This window comes from Plecotus auritus, assembly GCF_963455305.1.
Source record: "Plecotus auritus genome assembly, chromosome: 1".
NCBI classification, from domain to species: Eukaryota; Metazoa; Chordata; class Mammalia; order Chiroptera; family Vespertilionidae; genus Plecotus; species Plecotus auritus.
In genome coordinates, this window is record NC_137770.1 from 223,883,554 (window position 1) to 223,891,276 (window position 7,723).

A 7,723-nucleotide genomic window follows, 5' to 3' on the forward strand; every position below is an offset into this window, starting at 1 on the left:
AGCCAGGAGGTTGTTGTAATTTGTTCCAGCAGCAATAGGAAACTAATAAAACCTACAGTGCTATCTTTAACCTTTCCTGGATCTCTTGCTTGCTTTGCACCGATATGCATAGGGTAACTAGAAGTATTATTTGAATCTGTGAAATTATTTATGTAGTAAGACTTGGTTAATTATATTTGTCGCAATGAGAATTAGCATAGAAAATACCTAAGAGCTTATTAAAAAATACTTGACATTTAGCTCTGCCATGTCATCAGAGGTTCACATTGAGAAAGAGACACACATACACATAAGTATGCTTTGTTAGGTACCAGCCGGTGAAGGCCTGCGCTCTGTTTGAACAATAATTTAAACAGGGATGCATGAGGATAAAATGGGAAGCAAAGAAGTGGTGTATTAAGCCAAAGAGGAATGTAGCCATTACAAAACAACCTGGGAAGCAGAAAACTCATTATCATGTAGATATCATGTAGAACCTCGCTGTTCAACAGAACTTTCTCTGATGATGAAACTGTTTTATATCTGCACCAGCCAGTGTGGTAGCTAATAGCCACATGTGGCTACTGAGCATGTGAAATCTGGTTACTGCCATATTAAAAATGTTAATTTTATTTAATACATTTTAAATAATTAAAATTTTAATTCTACATAGGCCTATAGGGCTAGTGGCTACCTTATTGGATAGCACAGATCTAGAAAACTAGTTCAAAAATTTTTTTTGATAAAATGAAGACAGTGTTCTCACTACACAAGAAGCCAAGTCTCAAGCAAATCAATGGGTATTTTTGTTGACCATGGTGTTTACCAATTGGTCAAATCTCAGGTTGCTGCTAAAACCATGGTATGTGGGATGCTAGTTAACATACTGGCCACCAGGTAGTGTACTGTAAACTTAGAACTCATTTCCCCAACCCTCATATCCCCTCAGAGAGCAGTAGTCTGGCTATTTCCTTTTCCTGCTACATTCTCCCCCTTGGTGAAGCACATTCCTTTCGGTTTATTACACCACTTCCATGTCGTGAATCTCAAATATCTACCTCCAGTCCACGGAGACAGAAAGTAAATTAGTGTTTTCCAGAGGCTGAAGGGAGAGGGAATGAGGAGTGGCTGCTAATGGGTACAGATTTCTTTCTTGGGTGATGAACATGTTTTACAATTAGATAGTGGTAATGGCTGTACAACTGTGTGAATATCCTAAAAACCACTGAACTGCATACACTTTAAACGAGTGAATTCTGTGCCCTAGTTGATCTGGCTCAGTGGATAGAACGTCAGCCTGAGGACTGAAGGGTTCCAGGTTCAATTCTGGTCAAGGGCACATGCCTGGGTTGTGGGCTTGATCCCCAGGAGGGGGCATGCAGGAGGCAGCCGATCAATGATTCTCACCATTGTTGTTTCTATCTCCCTCTGCCTTACTCTCTGAAATCAATAATATATATATAAATAGTGAATTTTATAGTATGTGAATTTTATGGTATATAAATTACATCTTAATTACTAAGAACATTTTTTATATATATATATATATATATATATATATATATATATATATATATATATGAAATTCTACCCCTGGATAAGTAGCTCTAATGGCCAGTTGGACATCTCTTCCTGGCCAAAAGGAAACTTGTTGTCTTATCATTAACACTAGATCTTACTCTTAACTTTTGTGTTTCATTTAATGACACCCAGATGTCCCCAATTACCAAGGATAATCAAGGTTGGAGATGGTCTGTCAATAAGTACGATCAATTCCTAGTTGAAACAGTAAAGAATGATGCAAGGCCGCTGTACAGAAAAGGGTAGTTACTGTGGTTCATAGGGTGGGGGGATTGAGGGAGGCTACTTGAAAAGCCACTGTCATTTGGAAACTAGTAAGATCTTTGGGAAAATGCTGTCAGGATTGGCTTAGGATGGAAGTTGGCAAACCATAGCCTGCTGGCTAAATCTCGCCCTACTTTTGTTTTGGTAAATAAAGTTTTATTGGGACACAGACATGCTCATATGTTTATATACTGCCTATGGCTTCTCAGAGTTGAATGGTTGCAACAGAGATCATATGGCCCACAAAGTCGCAAAGCCTAAAATATTTATTATCTGGCCCTTTACAGACAATGTTTGCTGACTTATGGGCTAGGACAGTGGTCGGCAAACTGCGGCTCACGAGCCACATGCGGCTCTTTGGCCCCTTGAGTGTGGCTCTTCCACAAAATACCACGGCCTGGGCGAGTCTATTTTGAAGAAGTGGCAACAGAATAAGTTTAAGTTTAAAAAATTTGGCTCTCAAAAGAAACTTCAATGGTTGTACTGTTGATATTTGGCTCTGTTGACTAATGAGTTTGCCGACCACTGGCCTAGGACACTGCTTGACTGCCGTGGCCTAAAGAGTTCTCCACCCGAATTTATCCTATCCTCATCTGGGTCCTAGGGGCAGGACCATAAGGAGAATGGGTCTATGAGTAAAAGATGCTAAGACATCACTTTTATTCCTAGTTTTGGTTCATCAATAGCTGGTCACAGACACTGTCTATTTTCTTTGTAAGATAATTTGAAAATCCTTATCATTAACCTGGATTATTAAGAAGCTCCAAACTATTTCACTTTTCTATAAGCAGGAACATAAACCTGGCTGTGATAAATATTCGTGGGCAAATAAAAAGCATTATGAACACTGTCGTGTGTGCTCTACCCTAAACGTTTTATGATATCATTCATAATGCTAAAATACTTCAGCACATACCAGATGCCAGGTGTGCGAGTTATTGTCATTTACACCCTGGCAGTGGTGGGTTAACATCTGAAGCCCCGTATTCAGGAATATGCTCGCCAGAGGTCTTTAGTTAGCATTTCAATATCTGTAACTGAGAGTTCACCTCTTGAGAGGATTCAACTTTCACCCTCTCGAATTGGTACTCCAGGGTATGCTCATTAGCATAAGGAATATTAGAAATCATTTTCACTGATGAAATGGCAATGGGGCTTAAGATAGGTGACTGGCAAGAAGTAATGGACAGGTTCTTTCTGCCCTTCCATTATCAGGGCACACAACTGCACTGAGCACAGCAGCTTGTTGCCCTGTGGAGTAGAATTTTTCTAGTTCTTCTAGCTGATTTTGGGAGAACATGAAACCTGAAGCTGAAGAGGTTACCTGAGTCCTCCCAGAGGCCCAGAAGGACAGAGCTAGGACATCATCAAGCTCCAGGAACAAGCTGTATAACTGAACCGAGTGGGTAGTATCTGTGCGAGTGGGCGGCAGAACTCTGAGAACTTTGTGGCAATATCACTCGGTAAGGAGGTTTACCCAGGAGGAAACCTACAGCCCTCACTCATCTCTAATGGCCAAATTGCCTTAGGTCAGCTCACCTCAATTCTAGAAAAATTGCTGCAACAAAATCTCTCTTCTCTGCACCTGCTCTGCATTCAACCAGCAACACAAAGCCAGAAGAGGAGTATTTGAACTGATACTATTAAAAATATTTACGGACAACTTATAAATTTCAGAAGGACTATATTTTTACATCAGTTTATATAGTAAAAATGGGCACTATATTATCCAGCCCTACTTTAACTTCCAATTGTACACATCTCTAATCTCTTTACTTCTACCTCTTACAGGTCTACATCTCCCCCTAAACCAAAACCAACACAAGAGAGATCTTTTTTGTTTGTTTTGGTAGACCTTTATCTACTCTGGGTGTTATTATGACAGGAGAGATGCAATCATTTTTTAGACTTTGTCCTTTTGTCTGAAATCATCAGAAATTGTGTGTTCTGAATACACAGCTGTTTCTGAGCAGTTACTGATGGCTTCCACCCGGACCACAGCCATGATGCACACCCTGTTTCCCGGGACAGCCTCATCCCTGCCTGGATGCCCATAGGCAGTCCGACTTCAGAATCTCTCCTGATTTATGGTTAGGAACATTGATCACGGCAGCTAAGTCTGTGGCTTTGATGCTGGGGAGACTCAACCCGCAGAAACAAGGAGGCTTCTTCAGTAACTCCAAGGAGAGGAAGGGGGCATATAAAGAAGTCTTTGTGGGCTAGGAATAAGTTAGTTTTTTTCATGAGTAAATGCAATCATTACCTAATATGCTCCCAGAACGATGCTATGTATTGGGGAAGCAGCATCATAGTTCCAAAAATAACCTTAAAAGAGAAGACGTGATTACTATCCTTCAGAAAATGAATAATGCGTTTATATTTTATTCCTGGTCAGTGAAGGTCCTGGAAATGAATTCAGCTAATGCGAACTACTTAAATGATGATGTAAAACAGCATCTCAATTAAGGGAAAGGTGAACTAGACTGACCTTGTGCAAGGGGGGACCTTCAAAATGTCTTTGATATCGTTTTAGGCATGATGGGATAAGAGTATATGCAAATGTCCAGCATCAGAAATGAATCTACATGGTCAGGATGGACATCTGTGTGGCCGGGCCAAGAGGCCACATGGAGGACTAGGGAGCGTGGGAGGGATGGGATCTTGAGGTGGAAAGAGCTGTGCTCTGGTCCCTCTGTCCCTTTGTGGGCATCGCTCACTCACTCACTCACTCCTGTTGGGCTTCCTCACTTCCTCCTCTGAAAGTAAGGCTGGACAAAACGATCCGAATACTTTGTTCTCAAACACCAGACTGATGACAGAGAAAAACGAGGACAAGGTAGCCAGTTTTTCATCAATCTGAATTTATTAAATGTAAAGGACTGCCTTCATTTTCCAAATTTAGCTTTCCTTGGGATTGAACTGTCTTTCATTTTTATGAAACAGTGATGCAGAGGATGGATTTCTTTTTAATGGCTTCATTTGGCAAAACAAGAATTTGGTATCACCATTTTAAAAAGTGCAGGTCAGCAAAGACCCAGGAACAACAACTCTGGACGAGAGGTTCCTAATCAGTTTGTAAGAGTTCCTATGGGCAAGGACACATGCCTGGCCCCATGTGTCTGCCAGGTATTTTTCTGAAACATAGAAGGGAACTATTTGTTTTCTTGCTTAGAAGCACCTTTGCACAGCATCAGTGGCCCCTCATAACCCAGCTCCAATCTCTCCTTCTGCCTCCTGCAGCTCTCAACACACCCTGACCCCTGCCTCACCAGACTTTCCATCAAAGGAGCCCAGACGGCTCGTCCCACCTCTTTGCCTTTGCTTATGCTGGCTCCTCTGCCCAGGAGGCCCTGCCTCCAACTCCTGTTTGTTTCTCAATGCCTAATATCACTTTTTACTCCGAAATTTTCCTTAATGTGCCCTGCTCCTTCCGAAGAATTAAATTGCTGCCTCTTCTATATTTCTGCAATACTTTTATGTGCTGCTTCTATTGCACTTAATGGAGTATTTGTTTCTATGTCAATTGTCTCCTCTGGGGCTGTGACCAACAAGTACCTCGCTTGGTTTATTATCCTCAAATATTTACCGAAGTTACATATATTGTCTGGTATTGATGTAAGAGAGACAATGCTTGACTTAAGCCGGTCTTATAAATAAATGACTACTTATATGGACTGAATCGCTGAGATTCAGGAAGGCCCCCTCCCACCCTCAAATTCCTTCTGCACTGGCTCACTTGCACCTCAAATTCCACCCTGAAAGGTTCATGCCTTTGCTTAAAGCTCACAATGTAAAGAGTGTATCATTCTTTCCTGAGCTCAGATTTTGATGGAGGAAAGGAAGGAGAGAGTACGGGTGGATATAAATGAGGTGGGAAAGGGGCCACCAGGAAGAAAAGAGGGCAGCAAGGAGAAAGCCGTTCTCACCCTCAGGGTCCTCGGGTTGTCTGCGGTGTTCTGGAGTTCAAGAGATGGATTTTAAAAGCCACCTGTTTGTATCCCTCAAGATGCTTAGGTTGGTAACTGATGGGATGGGTAGGGCATCGTCAGAGCCCTCACAGCCCATAGAGATGTCTTCCTACTCTAGGAAAAGGCAATGAAGTTCAGGTGCCTGATTTGAGAGGAAATACCACATTCCAGGGAGAAGGCGAGAAAGAGTGGGTGGGTGCGGCTGGGCTAGGGGGTCGGACTCAACCCAAGGGCTGTGAGTCCAGGTGGTGTCAGTTAGGATGTTGGCTGGGGTGGAAGGCAGGACATGCGTCTGTCTGCAGGGGGAGGAATGATGAGCTCTGGTGGGAAGTCAGGGCCTGCACTCGGTTTTCCAAGTCCAAGGGCAGGCAAACCCCAAGAAGGAGTCCCCTGCCTTGCCAGGGACCGCTCCCTCTGCGCCCCTAGCTGCCTAGACCCTGCAGCCCGTCTGGGCCTCCGACCTGGGACCTTGGGGAAACTTTCTCAGACTTGCTTGCTGCTGGGACTGGATGCATCATAGCTCGCGGCAGGCTCCGCGGAGGTCCCCGGCAGCCGAGGGTGCAGAGCCGGAGCGCGGGCGTGTGGGTGTGTGCATGAGCGTGGACCCGAGCGACACACACTCACACACACACACTCACACGCCCGCACCCACGCAGGGCCCTCGGCCGCCCCACCCGCGCCTCCTTGGACTTCACCCTCCAGCCCGGATCCTCCTGGTCCCGCGCCCGGTGGCCTGTCCCCGCCGAAGGTTTCTCACTAACGCAGCGTGCGGGATTCGGGAGTCAGGACTGGGAGCGACGGCGCGGTGTCCCCCCCACCCGCTGTCTCCGCCCGGGGAAGGGGACAGGGAAGGGCACCGGGGGCTCTTACCGCTCTGGCGGCCGAGTGCGCGCGGGAGCGCCCGGCTGTCCCGCCCCGCCACGTCGGCAGGGCTGGCGGGGACGCGGCCGGAGGGCGGGCCGGAGGGGGACACGGCCCGGCTGCCCCGCCCCTCCCCGCGGCCCGCCCAGGGCTGGCCCCGCCCCGTGTGCCCCGCCTCAGCCCCGGAGCGCAGGGGGCGTCAGGGCGCGCCCCGCCCCCGGCTGGGAGCGGGGGGGGGGGGGGGGGTCCCCGCTGCGCTGCGCTGCGCTGCGCTGCGCTGCGCTGCCCACCTGCTTGGGAAACTTTGCTTTTCCAGCTCTGTCCCCGCGGGAGAGCCGGAGGGGCGCCGGGTCCCTTCCTTCTTTCAAAAGTGCCCTGAAAGGCCTGCAGACAGTTATGCCGGGAAGGGGCCCCTCAAGTTCAGCAAGAGTTTGCGATTTGCCGAAGGCGCGTGGAACAGTTTTCTCTTACCCCGTTTGTGCGAGTGTAATCTGATTTAAAACCAATGGGCTGAACAAACAGAAGCACTTTCTAGAAAGTCAATTTGGAAATGTGGATCAAAATTCAAGTGAATTAGCTTTGGGCCGGGAGTTCCATGTCTGTGAATGTGTCCTAAGGAAACAGTCAAATAGCAGTTATGTTCACTGTAGTTGTTGATGCCAGGGGAAACCGGAACCAGCCTGCCCCACGATAAAGGGTTAGAGAAGTGAACCACAGAAATGTCAGTCAGGGATAACACTGTAGTAGCCGTTAAAAACTATGTCTGTACATCCAATTCGCTGACATGAAAAGAAGGCCGTAGCCAAATATTCAGTGGAGGGCAGGGGAAGCTCAGGAGCGTGCATGTATATTTATATGGATGTATATTTTATATGTCAGGAAAATAATAGTTTTTAAAAACAGTGATTCTTCCTGAGCTCTGCAATTGAGAGTGTTAGCAAATTGTGTTTCAGGTGTGACAGGCGTCCTTTGGTGTCCCATACACACAGACATCCCTGCCTGTGGGACAGCCTGAGCCTTTGCCGCACCTGCCCCTCTCTGCTGTGGCAATGGCCCAATCAGACATTCCC

At 46.2% G+C, this 7,723-nt stretch overlaps 1 protein-coding gene across 4 annotated transcripts in view; it reads right to left on the minus strand.

The window, feature by feature from the left end:
- FAM114A1 (family with sequence similarity 114 member A1) overlaps positions 1-6,753 on the minus strand; it is a 60,610-nt gene extending 53,857 nt beyond the window's left edge. For 3 of the 4 annotated variants that reach the window (XM_080656516.1, XM_080656515.1, XM_080656514.1), the window contains exon 1: positions 6,663-6,742. The gene's annotated coding sequence lies outside the window, so the exon portion shown is untranslated. Of the gene's footprint in view, positions 1-6,662 lie in introns of all 4 variants that reach the window. The other variant, XM_080656518.1, reaches the window with a different exon arrangement.
- Between the last annotated feature and the right edge of the window lie 970 nt (positions 6,754-7,723).